Genomic DNA, 25,627 nt, shown 5'->3' on the forward strand with positions numbered 1-25,627 from the left:
ACACTGAGCACATCGGCTTCCCGCCCTGGGCCTCGGTTTCCCCATCACTCATATAGGCATAATAACTGCCAGCAGGCAGGGTTGTTGGGAGGACTTGAAGAGAAAGGCTACAGAAAGGCCAGTCAAGAATCAGTTTAGTTCTTTGATATACTTTCATTCTTTCCTAAGGTCGTCTTACCACCATTTACCATTTCTGCTCTGGCAAACAGGAAAGACTTCATGAAATAAAGACAGGCACTTCCTATAATGTAAGCAATCTATTGAATAGAAAAATATTTGCTCCCAGACCCCTGGATCTGGGGTCTTTGGAACCTAAAGGCTAGAAGCAACCAGAAGCCACCTGGGGCTTGATCAGATGAACAGCAGAAGCCCAGGCCAAAGATGTGACTGGAAAGAGAGGGCAGTGGTTTTTACCGAAACACATTTACTGCCAATCTATGTGCGAGCTCATAGGGGACTTTGCTCTGGAAGCCAGCCTGCTGCAGCCCACCCCCTCAGCAGACACAAACACTCCTCGGGCCGTGTCCTGGAACTAAGCACCTTTCCTGACATGGGTTGCTCCCCTGAGGGCAAAGTAGTGCTCAGCTGGGCACATCGCAGTGCTGAGAAGAGCCAGAGCCCCAGCCAGGAACAGTGTCTTGACCCATCAATGAACATCAAGATCAGCAGCAGCATGGTGCTGTCACTGTCTCCGGTGGCTCAGACTTGGCATTCAGCAAGCCCAGTAAGTGCTGGTCCATCAGGTTTCCAGAATCTTGTTACAGATACTCTTTGTTTCCAATCCAAAACAATGCTTCACAGTTTGATTACTCTCCTCTTTTGTAAAATGAGAGGGTTGAAATCAATGTTCTCAGAAGACCCTGTGATCTCCAACCTTCTGTGCATCTGAGTAAACTCCAAATGGCTTCTGGTAGCTTCCAAAATTCAGATCTATGCTCTAAGGATGCAAATCGGTCATCACAAAAGGCCATTAAGGTCCTGCAAAAACTGCCTGAGCTAGGACATGTCCTGGAGTAGATTAAGTATTCAGCTTCCCCAAAACCTACCAGCCTATGGATCACCTAATCTATGCACCTACAGGAATGATTCAGAAAGAATCATAAGGTCCTGGGGAGATAAGACTTTCAATAAATAACTGGAAAGCAGGGCATGAGTGAATCCTGAAGGCCAAGGGATGAAACATGTCATTTTAAACCCAAAACCTGAACCACCAGGAAATGAAGAACAAAATGACACAGCACATGGGTGAAACTCTGATACATTCCCCCATGGAGAGGCTAGAGGGGAGCAAAAAGCCCGGAGGAAGGTGGCAATTAGGAAAGGGGCTCAGGAATGCAATTGGATAAACCTCTTTGAGAACAAAGGCCCTGCTAAGTCCCTGCTGTCCATGCCTTGGCATTCAATCATATTTTTATTAAATAAATGAATAAGAGATAAATGAGTAGGAAGCAGTTAGAACAAATGCAGTAAGACAACAGTGTGCTGAAGCACACAAGTTTTGGAATCAAAGATGTATGGTCTCTAGGCCTGGCCCCATACCCCATACTAACTATGTGGTCTTGAGCAGGTCACCTAACCTCTGTGAACTTGTTTTCTCAACTATAAAATAGGCAAAACTATCTAAACTAAGTCCCCCACAGGGTTGTTTGAGAACTCAAAGCAGAACTAGCTCAATGAGGAGATGCACATAAAGCATTTACCCCAATGTCAGGCATACCACAGATTCTTCATAAAGGCGGCCGTTATTAATATGATGACAATGATGAGGATAAAGACATCTATTAATGCTAGAGGAGGAATTCAGGGGAAAGGAAGGAAGATTTCATGGAGGAGGTGAACTTTGAGGAAAAGGAGTGTTGGAAAGCAGAAGAACAAAGTGCATGCACAAAGGCTTGGAAAGTGAAACAGATAAATATTTTTAGAAGATAATTAGGAAGTGGGCTGGGCCTGGAAGAAGTGTTCTTACACAGGCAAACAAAGGGATACATTTGGCTAAGGAGAATAAAACTATGTGGAGGATCTAAAGAGCTAGAGCTTTATCTTGTAAGCAATGAGGGCCCCAAAGGCTCCTGAACAGGGCGGGGACATGAGAGAAGCCTGTTTGGGAAGACTTACCTGTTGGTGATCTATATGATGGGTTAGTGAGCACATCCTCCTGGAGGTAGAAAAATTTACTAGGAATCATCTCACTAGCCTAGTAGGTGTAAAAATCAAAGAGGGGCACAGAGCAGAAGAACAGTGTGTTTACTGGACATGGGCAGAGATGAAGGAGCAGGTAAAGATAACTTAAAGATTCCAAGCCTGAATGACCTAAGGGAACAGTGTTACCATTGACAGAAACAAGAGTGCAACCAACCCCTCTGGTGAAGATTAGAAATTGACTTGGAGAAAAACAGAAAAATCCTAAGCTGCGTTCCCTGAAACCTGAGTCTGTGTCTGGGATTGAGAAGCTTGGGAATTATTGAAGTGCTCTTAAGAAAACCTAAGAGAAGACAGGAAGGTAAGATGCTGCAAGGGCAGCAAACAAGCAAGGGCGTGGTTCCAGGTAAAGTCCAACCCACAGGGAGGCTCTGGTGCATGATTCTCATTGCAGACCTGACCCACTCCAAGGCAAGGGTCTGGCTTCTCTGCCCACACCATCCCAAAAGTGGGAAATGGTAACTTCTGGAAAAGGTTGCCACATCTCTTGTAGCAGCTCATGGATGGGTAAAGGGAATGTTAACGTAAGGTTTGGCACATAACACTCAATAGAGGCCTTCTATTATTATTATGAGTGTCAGCATTAAGAAGATGGCAAGATATCCAATCTATGTGATGGATGAAAGAAAATAACTGTGGGAAATTATAGTTTTCCACCCCTGGACAACCTCTGCTCAGGAGTGTAATTCACTTCCCTTCCATTTCCTGACCTACTTGTGTAGGACAGAGAGCTAAGTAAGTGTTATTTCTTGGATTTCCAACATTGGCCATGCAAGTCATCAGAGATGCAAGAACATGAGCAAAAAGCTAGGTGAGGCTTTCTAAAACATGAGAAAAAAATAGGCTGTTTCTACTTTAAGCATTTGAATATGGATAGGAAAACCTGGTATGGATGCTCCATTTACTTGGGCATCTAATATTCACTTTGAGTTCATATACCCTGGCCTAGAACTCTCTCTCCTAGATGAAGCCTATCTGCAAAGCTATTCTAACACATCTGGGAACTCCATGTAGCTTTATTCTCCTGGATTATATGGCAGGAATATCCCTGAAAGGGTGTGCATACATTTAATGTTAGTTTTAATATTCCAGGTTAGCTGAACTCTCTGTTTAAGAGCTGTATACTAAATCCTATAGTAGAGAATTACACCCAAATGCATATTTCCTCTGAAATATCAGATCTGTCTAACATAAAACATGCTTGCATTTTATAGGAAACTGCTGTTTCATTCTCTGACCCAGAAATCAATCAACAGATGTTTACTGAGCACCTATGGTGTGAAGGGTACTATGCTGAGGTGCTGGAAAAACACAGCATATCTTGATAATAGTAAATAGACATTCTGGCTAGAGAACAAAGTTAACGTAGGAGTAGGAGTGCTAGGTATGCATTTCAGAGACTGTATGAGGTAGAAAACTACAACAGCAAATACCACCAACATTTCAGTGACTTAATACTATGACAGTACAGTCCTCACTCACATATAGTCCAATACAGAGCAGCACGGAAGAAGGGCCAAGTAAGGGCTCTGGTTCTAGCAGTGGTTCAGAGCCCCAGGCTCCCTTCATATATGTATTGTTATCTTCTAGATCTTAGCAATTCTCAGATGAACTGGCAGAAGGAATGAACAAGGAAAGTGACATAAGTGTTTTTACTGAGGTATGGAACGGATATCCATCACTTCTAGCCTCTTTCTATGGGCCAGAATGCAGCCATATGGCTATATTTAAATGAAGAAATACAGCCTAGTTGTTTGCCCTGAATGAAGATGAAATAGGTTTAGTGAATATCTATTCAGTTTCTGCCACAAGAGCATAATGTGAAATTTCAGAATTCTGAAATTAGCATTTTTGTCTTATACATAAAAGACTGGCCAGCTAGTGACTTCTTGCTCCCAAGGAGATTCTGAGCTCACTTGAGACACCCAGAAAAACATTCTATCCACCAAAAAAACAGGAATATAATTTTCTGACTACCTATTCATTTGCTAACTATTTATGCAGTACTTATGACTTGCCTGACACTATTCCAGATGCTCTAAACACCACATTAAAAGGAAAACAAACAAATCTGTTGAGCACTTTATATTAAGAAAGGTATTTTTACTTTTCTCCCATTATTTCAAATAAGGAAACAGGTTCTTTCAACATCCTATTATTATTAAAAAATAAAAACTCTCAACAAATTAGGTATAGAAACAATGTACCTCAATATAATAAAGGATATATATGGTAAGACCATAGCTAATGATGTTACTGATTATTACTCAATGGCAAAAAGTTGAGATTTTGTCCCCTAAGATCAGAAACAAGACAGGGATGCTCACACTCACAACTTTCATTCAACATAGTACTTGAAGTACTAACAGCAACAACATGAAAAGGAGAGTAAAAGGCATACAAGTCAGAAAAGAAGTAAAATTGTCTCTGCTTGCAGATGATGTGATCTTATACATAGAAAACCCTAAAGATGCCAACAAAAACTGTCAGAACTAGTAAACGAATTTGGTGAACTTGCAGGGTACAAAATCAATATACAAAAATCAGTTGTGTTTCTATACACTAACAATGAACTATCAGAAAGAGAAATTAAGGAACAACCCTATCAAAAGTGCTTTAAAAAGAATACAACACTTAGGAATAAACTTACCTAAGGAGGTGAAAAATCTGTACATTGAAAACTATAGAAACAGATGAGAGACACTGAATAAGATACAAATGAATGGAAGGATATTCCATGTTCACGGATTAGAAGAACATTGTTAAAATGTCCAAACTGCCCAAAACAACCTACAGATTCAACACAATTTCTGTCAAAATTTCAGTAACATTTTACACAGAAATAGAGAAAAAAAATCCTAAATTTGTATACAATCACAAAAGACCCTAAATGCCCAAAGCAGTCTTGAGAAAGAAAAGCAAAGCTAGAGGCTTCACAGTTTCTGATTTCAAACTATATTACAAAGCTGCCAGAATCAAAACTATATGATATTGGCATAAAATCAGACACATATATCAATGAAACATAATAAAGTCCAGAAATAAACCCTTACAAATACAGTCAATTAATTTTTGACAAAGGAATCAGTAATGCACAGTGAGGGAAGGGATATTCTCTTCAACAAATGGTGCTAGGAAAATTGGATGTCCACCCACAATAAAAAAATAAAAAATAAATAAAAACCTGGACCACTATCTTATACCATACACAAAAATCAACTCAAAATGAATTAAAGACTTGAATGTAAGACCTGAAGCCATAAAATTTCTAGAAGAAAAGTTGGATTCTTTTCTTTGTGGACAAACTCCTTCACCTTGACCTTGGCAATTTTTTGAATTTGACATCAAAAGTAAAGACAACAAAAGCAAAAATAAATAAGCAGAACTACCCTGAACTAAAAAACTTCTACCTAACAAAGGAAGCCATCAACAAAATGAGAAGGCAGTCCAAGGAATGTGAGAAAATAAATGCAAACCACATATACAACAAGGAGCTAATATCCAAAGTATACAAAGAACTCATACAACTCAATGGCAAAAAACAACATAATTTTTTAAAAAATGAACAAAGGACCTGATGAGACATTTCTTCAAAAGAAGACATACGTATGGCCAACATGTACATGAAAAGGTGCTCAAAATCACTAATCACCAGGGAAATGCAAATTACAACAACAAAGAGATACCACCTCACACCTGCCAGGATGTCTACTATCAAAAAAAGAAGAGACAACAAGTGTTGGTAAGGATGTGGGAATAAAGGACCCCTTGTACACTGTTGGTGGGCATGTAAACTGGTACAACCACTATTGAAAACAGTATGGAGGTTCCTTAAAAAAACTAAAAGAGAAGTTCCACATGATCCAACAATCCCACTTCTGGGTTTATATCCAAAGGAAATAAAAAGAGGATCTTGAAGAGATTTCTGCACCCCCATGTTCACTGCAGGATTATTCACAATAGCAAAGGTACGGAAACAACCCAAGTGTCTGTTGAACATAAATGGATAAAGAAAATGTGGTATAAAGAAAATGTTATTCAGCTTTAAAAAAAGAGGGAAGTCCTGCCATGTATGACAACATGGATGGAACTGAAGGACAATGCACTAAGTGAAATAAGCCAGCCAGAGAAAGACAAATAGTACATGGCATTGCTTGCATGTGGAATCTGAAAATAATGTAAAAAGTCAAACTCATAGAAACAGAGAGTATGATAGCTGATAGTGCTTGCTAAGGGCTCTGAAGTGGGGGAAATAAGGAGAGGCTGGTAAAAGGATACAAATTTTCAGTCATAAGATGAATAAAGTTTGAGAATCCAATGTATAATATGATGACTGAACTTGATAATACTATATTGCCTAATTAAAATTAGAAGTGTTCTCACCAAAAAATAAACAATAAAAATAATAAAAGTTATTAACTAGAAGATGTGGTACATATACACAATGGAATATTATTCAGCCATAAGAATAAAACAAATCCTACCATTTGCAACAACATGGATGGAGCTAGAGGGTATTATGCTCAGTGAAATAAGCCAGGCAGAGAAAGACAAGTACCAAATGATTTCACTCATCTGTGGAGCATAACAAAGCAAAAATTGAAGGAACAAAACAGCAGGAGAATCACAGAACCCAAGAATGGACTAACAGAGGATCAAAGCCTAATTTGGCTACCCAGAAAACAAATTAAGATACAATATGAAGAAGAACTTCCAACATCAACATCCTCTGGAAGAGTCATTCCAGAAGATGATCATCAAAAAACTTCAACAAAGATCCTGGCACTGTTGCAGCTGTAGCTGCATTCATCCCACCGGTTCCTGGACTTGCCATTGGAATGAAGAAGGAGATATCTAAGCTGGCCTGTGCATACAGTAAAACAACAAATTTGACTGGATCTATACTGTCGGAACTCAACCAAGAATTAGGAGAAGTGCAAGTTGCAGCGCTCCAAAATCGTGCGACTACAGACTATCTACTGTTAAAAGAACATATGGGATGTGAACAGTTCCCAGGAATGTGTTGTTTTAATTTGTCTGATTTTTCTCAAACTATTCAAATTCAGTTAGACAATATCCATCATATCATTGATAAGTTTTCACAAATGCCTAGGGTGCCTAACTGGTTTTCTGCCTTTCACTGGATATGGATGGTAATTGTAGGTCTGCTTTTGTTATGTAGCTGTATTCCTATTATGTTGATGTGTGCATGCAATTTAATTAGTAGTTTGTTAAAACCTATACATGCTTATGTTACTCTACAAGAAGATATGTCAAAGAAATAATCAATCTTCAAAAATAAAAAACCTATTAACTAATTTGATCACCAAGTAGTTAAAAATCTCTACTCTAAAATCAATATAAGTTCTGGAAATGGACAGTGGTGATTATTGCACAACATTGTGAATGTACTTAATGCTACCAAATTACACCCTGAAAAATGGTTAAAGTGGTCAGTTTTATGTTAGATATATTTTACCAAAATAAAAAAATGTTCATAAAAAAAGACAAGAAGATTTTGATCACGCATTATGAACTATAAACATGATGAGAATTAGGCTTGAGATGGATTAATGATTGTGTATTGAGCATTGAGTCCCCTATACAGAATTTTATTGTTGTTAACAACCATTTGATCAATAAATATGAGGGATGCCCTCTCAAAAAAAAAAAGACAGGAAGGAAGGAAGGAAGGAAGGAAGGAAGGAAGGAAGGAAGGAAGGAAGGAAGGAAGGAAGGGAGGGAGGGAGGGAGGGAAGAAGGAAGGGGCAGAGGAAGGAAAGCAGGAAAGAAACTAGGCTCAGAGAGACCAGCTGACCTGTTGAAGCTCACTTATCTGGTAAGTGGCTACGTGGGTGTTTGAAACCAGGTCTGCCATACATCAGAATTCAAGCTCTTCTGCAGATGCCATACTGGCTCTCCTAAACATGTCTCTGGGCTAAACTGGCAGATGCCTTTGAGAGAAGCAGACTGCAACCCAATCCTAAATCGGCTTCTGAAAGGTGATAAGGGACAGACAGACCACCAAGGGCACTGAGCCCTCTATTTTCTATCTCCACTGGAACGAACAGGCTAGATGCACTCACTGCGAGGAGTCAGCATGGGAGCAGACATCTGGGTGTGTGTTCTCAAAGGCCAGCTGGCAGGCACGAGTGAGACTACCCCAGGTCACCCATGCCAACTTACAGGGAGCAGAGCAGGACTTGCTTAAATCACTCCATTCCAACGACCACCCAACTGCTGCTTCACCTGCAAGGAAGACTATGTTGTGCACTCACAAGGGAAAGACCAAAGAGTTTTTCTCTAGTTTCCATACTGACCCCTAATATTACCCTATCATCCCATAGTTTACCAAACAATTAAATGGGTGAGAGAGTCATTAAGTTGGTTTTAGGGGAATAGTGCCATAAAAAGTTTTTAATTTTGGAATTTAATCAGCTTTTAACAGTGAAAACTACCTTCCTTAAAGGAAAGTAAATTAATTGCCTTTTGAAGAATCTTACAGATTTTAGTAGAACTGATTTTAATGGCTGGATATTTTATGATGTATGAAGTTTCCCCATTTCAGAAATGTTCCCCAACAGTCTGTTCAGAGCCTCAAACTCCAAGTTTAAATATTCATTTCTTTGATTAAGCAAAAGGCATTAATTGATATCACTGTTGGAAAAGGCAAAATCTTGGGCAAGGTATTGAATGTTCAATGCTCTTATATGAATTATTTTATTTGAAAATTGTTCTCTATGAAGACAAGGACCTAGGATGGAGTGAAATGTGATGGATCCACAGATCTTTACTTCTTAAATAAACTCCTTCTAAAAGAGTAACCCTTTCCCAAAGGCCAATAAAGCTGGAGGTGTCATGGCTTTGACATCTTCCAGGAATAGGTATTTGTCTCAACTTTGTATGGCAAATGAGCTGACCTGCTCCTAATCAACATCACTGATCGGGCAGCACCCAACAGAGTGAGCCCAGCACCCTACAGAGCCAAGTTTTAAACCTCTTGCACCCCTACATTGACTTTCCACAGTTCCTATCATAATTCCTGGTACTCTAGGCCAAGAGAGAGTAAACTTTTTCTGTAATGGCCAGAGAGCAAGTATTTTGGAATTTGGGGGGCATATGGCCTCTATTGCAGCTCCTCAACTCTGCCATTGCAGCACCAAAGTAGACATAGACAATACATAAACAATGAGAATGCAGGTGCCACACTGGCTCTCCTAAAACATGTCTCTGAGCTAAACTGGCAGATGCCTTAGAGAGAAGCAGACTGCAACCCAATCCTAAATCGGCTTCTGAAAGGTGATAAGGGACAGACAGACCACCAAGGGCACTGAGCCCTCAACTTTCCATCTCCACTGGAACTAAAGTTCCAATAATGCTTTATTTATAGACACCAAAATTTGAATTCCTCTCATTTTTAAGGTGTCACTATAGTATTCTTTTGATTTTTCAGCCATTCAAAAATGTGAAAGCTGTTCTCAGCATACAGGCTATATAAAAACAGGAGCTAGGAAGCAGTCTGGATGAGGCCTGTGGGCCACAGTCAGCTGACCCCTGCCCTCAGCCCCTGCATGTTTGCCCCTTCCCCGCTCTGAGCTCCCACACCTCTTGCTGACCTGGTAAAACCAACACTCAGCATCCCCCCCAGACCAAAATCTGAACTCGCATTGGAGCTATGCCTTCTTTGTACTGTCCCTTTTCTGAATCACCCCAGTCTCAGGACACCAACCTGGCATTTGTGCTTGGTGGCTAGCATGCCCATCAGATTCACTGTTGCTTTATTATGGGGAGAGCAAACCAAAGGGATGCCAAATGTTGTGATACTTCATGTCTTAAAAAGATCTGCAGTTCAACAGCGGCCTAGCTGCCCCTCACCTAATGGAACAACATGCACGATGCCCAAGCTGGGCTTCTTTCAGAAGAGAATGGGAAGCAGCCACCACTTCACTTCTTTTGCCACAAGAGTAGGACAGAAGCATGTGTCCTATAAAAAGGGGAACTGACATCTCCAGCAGCGGAAAAGATGCACCAAACCCATCTGGTCAGTGCAATCTGCCCAGGCCCAGGTGGCTATACTCACGTTGCCTAAAGCAACAGTTTACCTCCAGGTTGGAAAATGGCAGCAATAAAAATTAAGTGGAGCCCAGCCAGATAGATGACTCTCAGTAAAAAGAGACTCTCAGTAAAGAGAAATGGGAGGGAAATATTTATATACATAGAGAGACATTACCTTCTTCGCCAATACATTTTCTGCCATTACAAATTTATGATTTCTGTTTATTTCCATTGGAGGGAAAAACAAAAACCCTGAGATTTATGAGCAGTGTTGTTTATTTATAATCCAAGAACTCTCCTTATACCATATGGTTGGGAAATTTACAGAGACAAAGTGAGAAGGAATTGCCTGCTTGATTCAACGGCCTTGGCAAAGCTGGCAGGCAGAGAGAGAATCCCAAACTCTTCCTCCAACACATGTGCAAGTGTGTACAGACATGGCAGCATGCATGTAGAGAAGAGAGAGAGCCCTTTCCTCACCGGTGAAACCACAACCCTGTGTAACGGGAATGAGAACAGCCCGTGAGAGCAGCTGAGGGAGCTGGACTCATTTCTCTATCCTAGCACATGACTTAGACACAGATACGCAGAGGCAGGGAAGAAGGGCGAGGGCTGAGTTATGCAGGTGCAGTCAGTTTTCTGGACAAGTAAAAGGGACACACATTACGAGAGTTCTTAGGAAGGCAAAGTGCACACAGATTTCTACAATGCTTTTGTTTAATTATTGTCCTTCTTGGTGTTCGTGGGAAATAAGTACGAATTTCTGATTCCATCTCTGCTGCCCAACTCTTTGCTTTGCAAAAAGAGGGTATCACCCACTGCCTTTAAGGAACAGGACCCAAGTTTGCACCTGATGTATCTATTTCCTCTGCTTTCTAACCCTCCATTTTCAGACTAATGACAAATGGACAGAAAGGAAAACACTGAAGTTGAGGACTATTCATGCAAATGAAAACAGTGCCCAGATATGGAAAGGGAATAAAAAAAGAAATACAAATGTCCTGAGGGCAGGGACAGAGGAAAGCCCACCTCTCTGAGTGAGTCCTCTCCAACAGCTCCTGTCCATGGCACTCCATCACCCTGAGCTCCACAGCCCACGGGATCTGTCCGTAGCAGCCTGGGGTCCCACACCTGCTGCCTGCAGTGTTAGCTGCCTTTCAGTACGCATGCGACTGCTCCTCCGGCTCACCTCCTACTTACATTTAGATGACTCCCAACCCTTATCATGCTCCAGCCTCTCCTGCCAGCTCTGGTCACACATTCTGAGTACTATGCAATAAACCGCTGCCATGCCAATCCCAGCTAAACTGAGCTCATCACATCCCCACCATAACACTCCTGCACTTATTTCTCTTCCCCACTCCCTCCCTCCTTCTCCTCTTCCATTCCCTGCTTCTGTAATGGGGCCAAACCCTCCAGCTCTCCCAGGTCTGATATTATAATCATTACAACTACTCTCCTCTCCCTCACCACTAATTCTGCCAAGACCCGTAACTGCACCTCAGAAATGGCTTTAGTGTTGGTCCTTCTCCCTCTCCTCCCAAACAACCCAAGTTCAACATGAAGAGCCACCTGGCCTGCGGTACTACTCCCCTAGATTGTTGAGTTACCTGTCAGACATCACGCTTCTCAGTCCAGGGACCCCAGTGGTGTCAAATCTACCCTCCTAAAGCATAGCCATGAGTGCAAAGTCCCTTTCCAGCTTAAGAACCTTCATGGTTCCATATTTCATATGAAGTATACTCCCGGGATTCGATACCTTGTCTGCACGCATCATCAGCATTGCTCTCCCCAATCCTAGGGGACTGCACACAACTGAATCTCAGTAATTGTTTGATGATGAAATGGTTGGTGGCTGAAGAACACTGAGAAGAGCAACGCTTTTATTCTTTCCTCTCTGGTTATTTAGAAGAAACACTGCAGTTGAGAAAACCTGTGGGCTTATAAAACTGAACTGATTTGACAGTTACAAGTGTGTAAAACAATGATAAGCAAGCAAAGGACAGAGAGAAGAAAGGCGATTACACCAGAGTTCATGGCAAATAGCAGGGAGGAAGTCCAGTCGGTGAGCAGCCAGAATAATTAAGAGCAAGACCCCAAAAAGGTCTGTGCATAAAATAAAAGGCCTGGGAGAGCCAAGGAGAAGTAGTTCATTGACAAGGAGTGGATGTAGCTAAACAATGAAATGAATTTGAATGAATTTGTCAGGTAGGAGTGTTGCAGAAGGAGCAGAGAACAGGTGCCAGAGAGAGGCATAAATTTGCCACAGGAGAAAACCCGAGGTCCTTATCAGAGTGGGTGAAGGGGAACCTCAGAAGAGAAGGAGGCTGATCAGACTACTAAGTGTGACAGGACTTGCCTGAGAGGAAATAATTGGAAAAGCAAGGAGCTGCTCCTCCTGCCATTGAGATTGCTGGTTTCCTTCCAACATGCAGAGCAGGTACAGCACCTGGAGGGAAGAGAGCCTGACTCACAGAGACAGACTCCACAGAACCACCAGTGAGGTCCCGTACCAAGGGACCGGACGACCAAAAGTGAGGTGAGGCACAAGAGGGGACAGGAGGGACAAAAGTTTGCCACATTCAGAGGAACTGAAAACAACCAGTGCATATCAATGGTGGAGCTGGAAAGCCAGGAAACCACACTGTGAGTGACATCGAACTGGAGGAAACTGTGCCACCTCGTTCTGACTGCCAAAGCTGACAAGGCACACAGTGTGGGGACTGGATGGAAGAGGAGGCCACTGTCATCAGTCACTCTCTACTCAGAATGTGGTCATGCTTAGTACAGGGCAATGCCAGGAAACTGACTCACTCCCCAAGTACCTACTGAGTATCTACCTCAGCCGTGCATTACAGGACTACTTTATAAATAAAAATCCTAACAATTATAAAGCATATACTCTTCCATTGTCTCTGGGACCCAAATCAACCACTCCATGAGTGAAAAAGCAAACAAAACCTCAGTTCTCACAACCCTCACAGTCTACAGTGGGAGAAACACAATGAATGAGTGTTCAAATGAGTAAATTCAAAACCTGTAATCATGAAACATGTTAAAGGAAATAAAGAGGGATTGTGAGAGACTGGTAGGGAGCAATGTCTTCCAAGAGGAGATGCCATTTACGTTGGACCTGAAGAATAGTAACATGCGAAGAGTGAAATAAAGAGAACTGCAGTGGGAATGACATGTGCAAGGGTCCTGAGGCAGGTAAGAGGTTGATCAGTTTAGGGAATTAAAAAAAAGACAGTTAGTACAGGTGAACAAGGCAGAGAGAGGCATGTGATGAGAACACACTATGTGGCTTAGCCTCCTTTGTCACACTGGAAGGACGCAAGGAAGGAACTAACACGTATTAATTGTCTTCTATGTTTCAAGCTCTGGGAGAGATATTTTTCAATCATAGCATTTGCCAGTAGAAATTACAGAGAGAATTAACATACATAGAATAGAATAGTCATTCATGCTAGAGATGTGTTTATTGGTCTTGGGTGGTAACAATTTGTGGGTCATTCTGCATCCTCAGCCAAAATAACAGGCAATTCCTACTAGCCTGATGCATCTCCCTACACACAGCATTTAACTGGTCCATTATTACTAAGTATTTTGTATATTTAAAATCTAAGTTTCCTAGTTATAGAGATGGACAGGACTCTGAATGGACATCTTAACCATCAGCCTAGAATTTTTTGAAAAAACACATCAACAATCCAGGACATATTTTTGTAACATCAAACATTATAAAGTCATAAAACATAAAATAAGAGTCTTCACAAAAAATTCATGCTGATTCAGTCCACATCTTCCCAAGTATCACAAGCCTATCTACAGAAAAAGATGTTTAATAAATAAGGATCAGAGAAGAGGCAGGGGTTCCAGGAGCTTCACGGTGTTTGTGATTTAATCTTGTTTTTAAAGATCCAGAGGCCAGATCATCACCTTTGTAAGTGGCAATTGCAACATGAAATGACTGAAAGAACAAACATGGAAGAAATCTCGGATCCAATGCCAGCTCTGTCTCTAAACTAGCTGAGTAAACTCTAAGTCAACATTTGCTTCTTTTGACCTTGGTTTTATCAGATATAAAATGTGGTACAAGTATTTCTGATTCTGGATCTCATAGAGTTACCAAGACTGAATCAACCCAGGGAACAACTAAAAATAATATATAACAATTGTTTTCAAGTCATTGGACATCTGGCAAAGAAGAACAGTGATCTTTGAGAGACAGGAGACAAATGAAGTAAACTTTAGAATTGCCCCAGAACACTGCATGCCATTTCCAGAGTGTTTCTTTCCACATACAGGGAAAGATACTTAGATGAAGCCCAGTGATCTCCCAGGACTGGGCTGATGGATGTGGGGAGTATGGGCAGGCAAAGATGTCTAGAGTTTGTGAGAAACAGTACCACAGCAGAGACAGCTGCATAAGTAAGGTAAATTCTAGAGAAGTGCAGAAGATCCCCCTCAAGTCTTCAGCTGAATTTTAGTCAATTCATGCATGTGAAGAAACTACCCAAACACAAAGAAGGAACCATGTGAGAGGATTAGTGGAAACAATCCCAGAAGCTAACACAAGGTCAATAATAGTTACTGTTCCCATCAGCCAGAGCAGCAGCCCTCACAAATCTGGTGGAATACCCTCAGAAAAGTTATGCCTCGATAGTGAAGCAAAATTAGTATTAAACAAAATGTTGTTCTGATGCTACCTTATAAAGCTTAAACTCAACACCTGAAGGAATTCAACAATTTTCAAGTAATGTAAATGTGTCCCGGAAGAAAGCTCAACAATATGTATAAGAATTCAAAACTACCCAGCACCCAATTAAGATAAAAATCATAATATCTGGCATCAAATAAAAAAATATTTCACATGACAAAAGCAGGAAAATATAAACCATAATGAGGAGAAAAATTAGCAGGTCTAAACTAGCAATTCTCAACTAGGGGTGATTTCCTACCCCCTTGAACCTAGGAACATTAGCAAATGTCTAGAGAAATTTCTTATTGTCATGACTGAAGATACTACTGACATCTAGTTCATGGGGCACAAGGATTCTGTTAATATCATATAATGTACAGGAAATCCTCCCACAACAAAAAACAAGCCAATCCAAGATGTCAATATTACCACTGTTGAGAAATCTAATTCACAACTACCTCAGAAATGATAGAAGTGATAAAGTTAGTAAATAAGGACATGAAAAGTTATTATAATTGTTCCATATGTTCAAGAAGCTAGAGAAAAATGTGTACCTGCTAATTATATACATGAAAGACATAAAAAAGAGACACAAATCAAACTTCTGTGTCTAAGCCAAAAAAAAAAAAAGATACCCTAAATGTGTCTATAGCAAATTAAAATTACAGAAGGCAAGTGAAACTGAAACCATAATAACAGAAACAAATGAAACACAGAAGAAAGACTGGTAAAAATGAATAAAACATCTGAATGCTACAGGACACAACAAATATAATTAGAGTACCTGAAAGAGGGGAAGGTAAGAAAACATATTTGAAGAAATAGTGGCTGAATATTTTCAAAATTTGATGAAAACTATAAACAACATCTAAGAAGCACAAAAATTCCCAAGCACAAGAATCATGAATAAATCAACATCAAAGTACATCATAATCAAATTGCTAAACACCAATAACAGACTTAAGGAGACAGAGAAAAAAAAAGATACATCACATAGAGTAAAACAAAGATATAGATAACAGCAGATTTTTTATTAGAAACATTATAAATGATAATAAAGTGAAAAAACATTTTAAAAGAACTGAATGATAAAAACTGATACCAGATGGAAATCTGTATCTACTTAAAGGAATGAAGAGGACACAAATGGCAAGTGTATAGGTAAATAAAACTCTTTCTTATTATTTAAATTTCTTTAATAGATTGTTTAAGCAACTGTTTAAGCTAAATGATTGTTTAAGCAAAAATAACAACAATGTATTGTGATATTTACAACACTGAAGAAATAAAAATGCATGGTTACAATGGTCCAAGGGGCCAGAATAAAAGAAATAGAAATATACTGTGAGGTTTGTAAACTGTATGTGAGGTGGTAAAATGTCACTAAAATCTAACCAGTGTTATGTTTAAAATGTACACTAAACCATTAAAATAACACATTTCAAGAGTTATATCCAAAAAGCCAAAAAAAATAAGGTAAAATGGAGTAACAAAAACTAGTTAATACAAAAGAAGAAGGAAAAATGGAGCAAGGGAACAATGGAACAAATAGAAAATAGAAAGGTAAGATTATAGACGTAAATCCAACCATACCAATAATCACATTAAATGTAAATGGTCTAAACACTCCAATTAAAAGGCAAAGGTTGTCAGATTGGATTTTAAAAAGCAAGAACCAACTATATGGTATCTGTAAGAAATGTACTTAAATATAAAGACACAGAGAGGTTAAAAGCAAAACAATGAAAAAAGATGTTCCAATCAAAAGAAAGCTGAAGTAGTTATACTAACATCAGGAAATACAGGTTTCAGATCAAAGAATATTATTATTTCAGATCAAAGAATATAGATTAAGAGGACCATTTTATGATAGAGTAACCAATCTGTCCAGAATATATAACAATCTAATGTTTATGCATCAACTAACAGCATTTCAAAATATATGAAGTAATAAGGCACAGGCAGGGCTAATGATGTTGAAATAATGGAATTGAGTAAATTGCCCAAATATCCCTTAGACATCCCTGCCTCTCCCACAGGACCTTTCCACAACTCAGAACTAAAAATAAAACATCTTTACAGCATGGAGCCTCCTTATCCTGTCCCAAATCCTGTAGCCTCTATCTACTGTGATTGGATGATGCTTATTGCCTAAAATTATATATTTTAAATATAACCTTTGGATTTAGATGAAGGTGATCTCGAAATTTCCTTTGTTTAAAAAGTTTCATTTTTGCATTTATTTAGACTGACTCAAAAAGAAAAACTTGAGTGCTGGAAGGGTGGTTAAGAGCAAAGAAACAAAAAAAGGACAATAATTACTTTACATTATTGGTTATATATAGAATGTGTGTTTATTTGAAACATGGAAAACAAGGGTCTTTTCCACAGGGCTGTTTTGTATTTCTCATTAAACAATGCGAGGTCTGATGCTCTGCAGAAAGACACGATTAAGCTCCTTTCTTGGGATCAACCAGCATATGAGTCTCTTGGCCTAACCAGTCGGCCAGTCACTTTGCTCTGATGGTAGCTAGGGATTTATGGGTTTGATTTTAACACTTAATTTTCAGTTTTATGCTCAGAAGCAAGGGAATGAAAGTCAGAGTAAAATCGTTTAAAAGAGGTTAACTGTTACAACTGTATGGGACTAAAAAGTGAAAATAAGGGGAACGGTTTTACAATGCTCTCTAAAAGAAAACTATGATGTCTCAATGCTACAGGCAAAAAAAAAAAAAAAGGTCCGGGAGGAAAGCACAGCTTCCCAACCACCTTCAAAATAGCAGACTATAAACCCAAACTCTTAGAAGCCCTCTCATTGGCTTCATACTCTCTCCATGGGCTTGTCCCGCCCCATGTCATTGAAAACGTATGGTAGATAAGAGTAGCCTGCCTTACCTTATATGTGCAAGCATCTTCCCTTGGACACCCATGCAGATATGGCCACTGTAAACCATGACAGATGCAGCAGAGCTTCAAACATCCACAGACACAAGAGTTAAACAATAAAGTAATGGAGATGCAGAAGAGGCAAGCATGACTCTAAAAAGTGGCATCATTTGAAAACAATCTAGTTCATGTGTGATCTAGATAAAAGTTGGAATGAGAGCCACATGCCACCAACATCACCACTTGGAGATGGTGGGCAGAGAAAATCCTAGACTAAGCACCCAACAACCTAACCCAGAATGGCAATTCTACCCCTTCCTATAGCTGGACTCTTACCTAGAAGCTGCATTCTAGGTAACAAGCCCACAGCAGGATACTAAACTCCACAGTGGAGCATGTTAAGACCTCTAACACATGATTCCACCTCTACGTCTGTACCGTATCTCTGATTATTCCTCTGTGCTCCCTCTCCACATGAGCAGGCCATTTCTGACCCATGCCTCCGCTCATGCTGTGTCTGTTTCTAGATATCCCCCATGACTCCTTCTCCCCAGCTCCTTCCCACTCATCCTTTCAGCCTTAGCTCAAGATACTCCCACCCCAGGAATCTTTCCCAAACATTCCAGTCCATAATGATTGCTTCTTATTCTGAAGTCTTTTAGCATTAATGAACAGTTAAGTGTCTATGCCATTTGTTCACTTAGGGTTTTGAAGTTTTATATAATTACTGCTTATGTGAATCTTTTGTCTCCCCAACTGAATCATAAATTCCTATAAAACAGACACTTTAAAATTAGCTTTCCTACTATGGTTGGTGTGGTAATTATTAAATTACTTGTGGAATGAAGGATTTTGAATCACTAGGATTACCCAGATACTCCCACCTAAATATTTCTTTTGGAAAACTTTTTTGTCCACCTGCACGGCAACTGAGCTCACAAACGGGAAAGTGAATGTTCCAGTAACATCACTCAAAAGACAGCCAGACTAAGAAGGTAGTAAAGTGGGGGTGGGGGGGGGGAACACCTCTAAGAAACCTGATAGCTGTCACCACAGATAGACAGAGTAAAAATTTTATTCAGGAAATCTAGAGATAAATATTTTCTCCACTACCTTACAAATTTTATGTATTAATTTAAACAACACAATTGGTTTTATCTTGCATACCATTGCCAGTCAATACTTAGTGACTATCTTGGGCTCTCACCTAAAGAAAGACTATAATTTCAAATCTATGCTTGGGGAAATATATATATCTAAATATTTATAAATAAACAGATATATATTTTTAAATATCTATGTGTGTGTCTGTATATATAAACACACATATGTAATATTTGTATTATATATAATATATATATATATATAATACAAATACAAATACACATAATTTATTACTTATATGGTACCAGGACCTATTTTTAATATGCACCTATTCTGACCAGGCAGAAATATACATAAAATTAAGTCCACAAAGTAAATGGAATGAATTCACTAATTATCCTTGTGACAAAGGTATTCGAATTTGATTTCCAGGAATATTGAAAAGAGAGAAGCAGGGCTTGAATAAAAATTTTAGAACTGCTGATGAGAATAAAGGAATCCAAATATATCATGCTGCCTCCAGACAGGGATGACCAATCATTCTACATCATAAGCCCCAAAAATACAAGCCTCCACCACCCCCACACCATTTTATAAAACTATGGACCAAGTTATTCTTATTGAGAAGAAAAAAAAACATTAATGTGTTTAAAGGCTATGGAACAGGGAACCAAGAGATAAACTCTAGTCCTCGCACACCTACTGCCTAGCTGGGTATCTGTGAGGCCACAGTGCACTACCTCTGAGCCCTCGGTTTCCCAGTTTGCTAAGTGGAAGAATGACTGAGACGTTTTTTCTGGTTCTGAGGTTCTTAACCTTTACTTTGAGCATTACCGAATCACCTGTCACAGACCATAGGTATAACTGGGCTTTCTCTCATTTATTCTCTCCTTTCTAACTATTCTTTTCTATTCTTTTCTATTTCTAACTATCGCTGCCTTTTCTGTTCAGCATCTAATCATGTGAGCTAAGAGAAATTATTGGAACTATTAAGCAAAAAAAAGTAGAAATCTTAAAAAGCTCAGATAGTACTAAGGTGCACCCAAAACTTTCCCAGGATAATGGGATCTTCATCCTAAGTGTGTTCTGGCTAGTTTTATGCAGTCATCTGCTTTACATCATACACCTCATGTAAGTAGGATGGCATGAAAATAAAAGTAAAAAGAAACCAAAAAACTTTTTTTGGCAATACATTTTATACTTCAGGGAGAACCTTTTTCCTAAACCTTAACACCCTGCAAGCATTTTAAAAGATGACGACCATTAGCATTTTTCTAATCCTAACAAAATTAAAATACATAATGATGTATTTTAAAAGTCCTGCTAACTACTTAAGACAGTATTGCCACAAGGACCACCTAGATAGCAGGAATAGAAAGGAACAGTTGGAACTAAATGTTTCTTGTGCACTTGAAACACAAGTGTGTATGCCCTCAAAAACCTACTAAATCTCCCTGGCAGCATAACCTGAAATCTGATGTCTTTTGAGATCTTTGTTGACACAACCCTGAAAAAGACATGACTTGTGATGCCAGAATACCCAGTAAAGAGACACTATTGACACAGGAGGCAGTGAGCCACTTGGCTGTGCCTATAAGCATCCATAAGAGGACATGAGCTGATGATTCCTGCATGAGTGAACAGCAGTTAAGTCTCCCTTTCACCAGCCTGGCTTTAGAACCCCTTCACTTATTCCCAGCCCCTGGCATGGCACCTAGCACTTGGTGGATTCTTGGGAACTCTCTGTTAAAATACTAACTTGGAAATTTATTACTAGTCCACCTACAATTTTCTGACCTCCTGATAACTTCAATGAAGCTGAAGAAATGAGAAAAAATTCTAAAAGCAAAAAAAATGCAAGAGATACTCTAGGTTTACTGTGATTGGTAGCAGGCATCCAGAGGGACATGGAAGAAAGGAAAGCTGGAAGGGTACGTGGCACCAGATTGCAGAGAGCTTTGCTACTGTGTGTCTTCTTTTTCACCCAAATTGCTACCTATGGGAGTTCAATATTTCATTTTGGAAATGTTTTCTTTTCCATACATCCAAATGTTCTATTAAGTTTGATAGATTTTCTATCCATGTTACTTCTCAAAAAGATCACCTTCTGCTTAGTCCCAATGGAAGCTGATCCCTCTTTTCTAAGACCAAAGGATCCCATACACCTCATACGATATAACCTGACTGTTTTTCCAAACTTCTATTTCTAATCCTCACTACCCCGGTTCGAAACCACCAACAGCTGTTTCAAGTCTGCTGTTTCCATAACCAGGTGTCCAAAGTCCACCATCTTATCTTCTCTCTGAACTTTACAGTATTATATTTAAAGGCCTCTCATAGAACATACTGATTTTTAGGATTGCTTGATATCACTTGTGAGATCTTATTTATCTTTTTGGATTATCTCCAGAATTATTCAGAAGGTGGTGGTCCTTCCATGTTTGAGGAATGAATAAATAAGTGAATTAAGTGGTCAAAGCATACTTATGCTAAGTCTCTCTTCTTTTCTCTAAAACTCTGTATCACTGGCAGGGTGCAAACTGGAAGCTTATGAGCTAAATCCTCCTAAACATGTTTGATTTGGCCTGCCAAGAAGTATTAAAAAAATCTGAACTTGATGGCATCAGAGGGGATACGAACGTCCAGGCCCTATGACTCTTGTTACTTGCCTGGGTTCCCCCATTTGTTCTCCTCTATATATTTGATTCTGCAATCATTGACTTTAAGTTTATATATATATTTCAATCATAATAATAACTAATTTTTACTGAGTTAATTTACTTGAGCCAGAACTTGTTCTAGGGAGTTTTCATGTACTACTGCATTTTATACAATCCAGGAGTCCACAGTAAGGGCTTGGTGCTATGCATTTAACAGCCAGTCGTGCTGCCATTACCCCCAACTGGATAGCAAGATCTATAAAAGTACAGAGGGTGGTCCCCTCTGTGTTCTTCACACAAAATAAATAAAGGTATAGTTACTGGCTATCTGAGGGAAAGGTGCCACGCCTTCTGGAAGATGTCCAGGGAAGCTTGGGAAAAGTGGAGTAGCAGTCTCAGGAGGGACCCCAACAGACCCACCTCCCAGCCTCCTTGGAGCCAGTCTGGCTCCCTAATACAGAGGAGGCTCTAAATAGAAGATCCCCACTTCCTTTCAGAGACTTGAAATGTTTAGTAGGATCACCAGTAAGAAATAAGCCATTTCTCCAAAGATAACCAGCCCCAGTGGGTCACTTTGTACAACATCCCTGAAAGACATGACCCAAAGAGCCATTTTTCTTAAAGACTCTGCTTTATGATGCTAATAAATGAGGTAAAGCCTAAGGTTTGCCTTTAAAAATACATATTTCAGGGTTTCCTTTATCTTCCCCTCACTGCCAGTGAGTCACACACAGGCTCCTCACAGCCTTGCCACAAAGGCACTTCATCTTCTCATCTAATGACACCGTCTACAGAAATAAGCCACAGTGTCTCCATTCAACAGCAGCCGGATCAATCAAGTGTCTCTAAGAAAATGAAGTCATACTAAGCTGGATTTTAACATTACTGAGGGGTGTCGTGAAGACCTCTGAGACTCTTTCTGCCGACGATAACTTGTGATTAATTAGGTAGCTCTTTCCTGTAGACTCCCTCCCGCCTCTGCCTTCAAACACATTCACCCCAAGGCTGGACTCCTGCTCCCCAGACCCAGTGGCAACCAGCGTGAATGAGGTCCAGGAGACTTCTCCACACGCCACTGCTCAACTTGGAAACACAAAAATGAAGCTCCTACCCTGTCTCTTAAAACTAACCAGTAGATGGGGTACAGTCACCTATAACCTTAAAATGTATGCCCTTCCTCCCTAGGATTCTGTGATGTTGGTCTCCTAAGGACAAGGATGTTGTCTTCTCTAGTTCACAGTAAATCAGCAGTAAATTCTCTTTGAAGTGGAAGAGAAGGGTCAAGAGAAGACATGAAAGGGAGAATTAGCACCCTTTTACTCTAATCCAAATGTTCGCTATAATTTGTGATAGCAGCAAAGATTCTGTCATCCCAAACTGTGGCTGGGAGGGGAGGTGGATGGAGAGATTGGAACAGGCAGCTATAATATGGGACCAGATAGCACCAAACTGGAAGGCTGTCTAAGCAAATATAAAAATCATAGTGTATGTTTTGAGCAAGAGAGTGGCCATCAGGATGCTTCCTCCCTAAAGAGGAGAGATGGATCAAATCCAAGAACACATTTCCCAATGCACTTTCTCTCTTTGGGCCTCAGTTTCTTCACTTGTAAATGATTCCGTAGAATCCTACAGTTCTAGGAAGTCATGTTCCTTCCCCATCACACTGAGACCATATTTATCAGGATTTCCTTTCAAAACCTTAAGCATTCTGAGGATAGTTGCTTCATAAACTGATGCTTTGATAGTATTTGCAATAAGAAAGGAAAAATGACAAAGTTTTGCTCTAAGAGTGTATGAAGTCAGAAGGTTTCTCTAGAGCAAGGAGACAGACACACTTCTGATCATGCATCAAAGCCAAACAAACAAACAAAAACCTGACATGAGAACCACCTTTATAATAAATCTGGGCATTTCACAAACAACAGATTTAGCACAAAGCAGAGGTAGAAAGTGAACCTGGTGGATCTCTATTCACAATTTGTTGCGAAGGAAAATTCAGGTTGCTAGTCTATTCTGGAAAACTGAAGTACTAATCAGTGGCAATGATGTGTCAAAACCTTTCAAAGAACAATCTACAATTTTCAAAGGAGAATCTTTCTCATCACCTTAGATTCCATGTAGGGACTTACATTTTTCCCAGTGGGGAACAGAGGTACCTGTCTATTGCTAAAGATGCAAAGAGCTAGTATTACCCCATTCAGTCCACACGAAAACCATGTGGATTCCTTATGGCAATTATTTTTGCTCCCATTTTATGGGTAAGAAAGCTTGAGCACAGACAGTGAGGTGGCTTGACCAAGGTGGCTAGATAGGAATGGCGGTGGTGCTAGCATCCAGGTCTGATGACATACTATGTTCCATGGTGTCTGTCTATGCTACTCTGCTTGCTGTTTGACAAAACTAGTCTACACTTCTTCAATCAAAGTAGATCAAAGCCTCTGCCTGTATAGCTGCCAATGTGTGTATTTATCTGCATTTAAATAAAAGTAATTAAAAGTGATCACCACCTACCTTTCCATTCTTAATGTTAAATTCTTTAGTCTGCTACTGTTTTTATCTATTAAAATAATTCCCTTTAATCAAGGAAAAGGGCTCAGACTCTGTCTGCATTTTGTAGGTTCACTCCCAAGCTTGGTGTTTGCAATTGAGTATTTCCTTTTAAAGACTCCATCAATTCAATCAAAATGTTAATATTCTGATTAAAAAGTATTGCTCTATGCATTACTAACACATTTCTTTCCCACTTCTTTCCCCCCAGGAAAGCATGAAACTGGAGTTCACAAATTGCCAGCCATTTTGGTTTAAAGGGGACCACTGCACACCAAAGTGCTGCAGGTATCGATCAGAAGAAATATTTCAGGAGATTAAACTACAATCTATATGCACTCACCCATATTCCTATCTCTTCTGTACTTTGCACACAGCTATTGCACAGCTGCTAAACCTCTGTGTGTTTGTAATGATCAGGGGGACCAGTAAACTAGCAGCTGTCTTTTTAAATCTACATTAAATGTGGGTTTAGTGATATTATCAAGAAATGTAACTCTTTTTTCATACCTTGCTGGGTAAATGATGCTGAAGTCAGAGCAAATAAATAATCATGGTCTCAACTTCAAAGCATTCTCTCTCAGACTACAGAGATTATATATTTTAACAGCTCAGATTCACAGAACCATCTGGGGAATTCAGAAATATTAATCTCTTTCTCCCTTGTATGCAGAGTGACAAGCATGTGGTTTTGAAATCCAATTGTGACTCACATCATGACATTCCCACTGCAAAATGGATAGCCTATGATGGGAATCTGCTCAGTAGTGACCCCATCGATGTGACCCCCTCTCTGCTTATTTGCATGATAATATTACAGAGCAGAGCAGGGAAGTGAGGCTGGGGGAAGCAGGATTTCTAATACAGGGTTGGAGAATATACTGGAATGTTCTGTGAGAATGCCTCCTCCCCAATGGTGCTAGAGCATTGGAAGAGGAGGTGACACATAGGTGACAACCTGTGTGATAGGATGTTTGAGGTACCAAGAAAGCCCCTGACCCCAAAACTATTCTCCCACCTGCTCTGACAATTATTTTGAAACAAAGTAAACTTGTATCCTATAACTAGGTACCATTGGCATGTATCCTTGAAAGGCAGACCACATCAATAAACTCAATCACACCTGAGCATCAATACCAGCTAGCAGATTTTGACAGAAGAAAGGAAAGGCAGAGAGCACGCAGCAGCCAGATGGGAAGGAGAGCGGTTCCAGGGAGGAAAGGTGGTTCCAGGGAGGTAAGGCATGCTCAGAGAAGGAAGATAGACTTTGATGCCGAATACTTTTTCTGTGTATGATTATGGGGAAAAGATAATGAAAGTGTGTGTGGGTAAGTCTCAAGGGTCTTTTACAGCTCTCATCACATTTTATTTCCGTCAGTGGTTCATTTAGGTCACACATGTCATTAAGTGTCTAATAATGAGGTTGAGTGATAAAGAATGTAAGAAGATAATGTAGGCTTGCTGCCCTCCAGGA

At 39.8% G+C, this 25,627-nt stretch overlaps 1 protein-coding gene across 4 annotated transcripts in view; it reads right to left on the minus strand.

The window, feature by feature from the left end:
- Nucleotides 1-25,627, minus strand: part of SORCS3 (sortilin related VPS10 domain containing receptor 3) — a 561,511-nt gene that overhangs the window by 318,814 nt on the left and 217,070 nt on the right. The window lies entirely within an intron of this gene.

Source organism: Manis javanica, chromosome 7 (assembly GCF_040802235.1).
Source record: "Manis javanica isolate MJ-LG chromosome 7, MJ_LKY, whole genome shotgun sequence".
NCBI classification, from domain to species: Eukaryota; Metazoa; Chordata; class Mammalia; order Pholidota; family Manidae; genus Manis; species Manis javanica.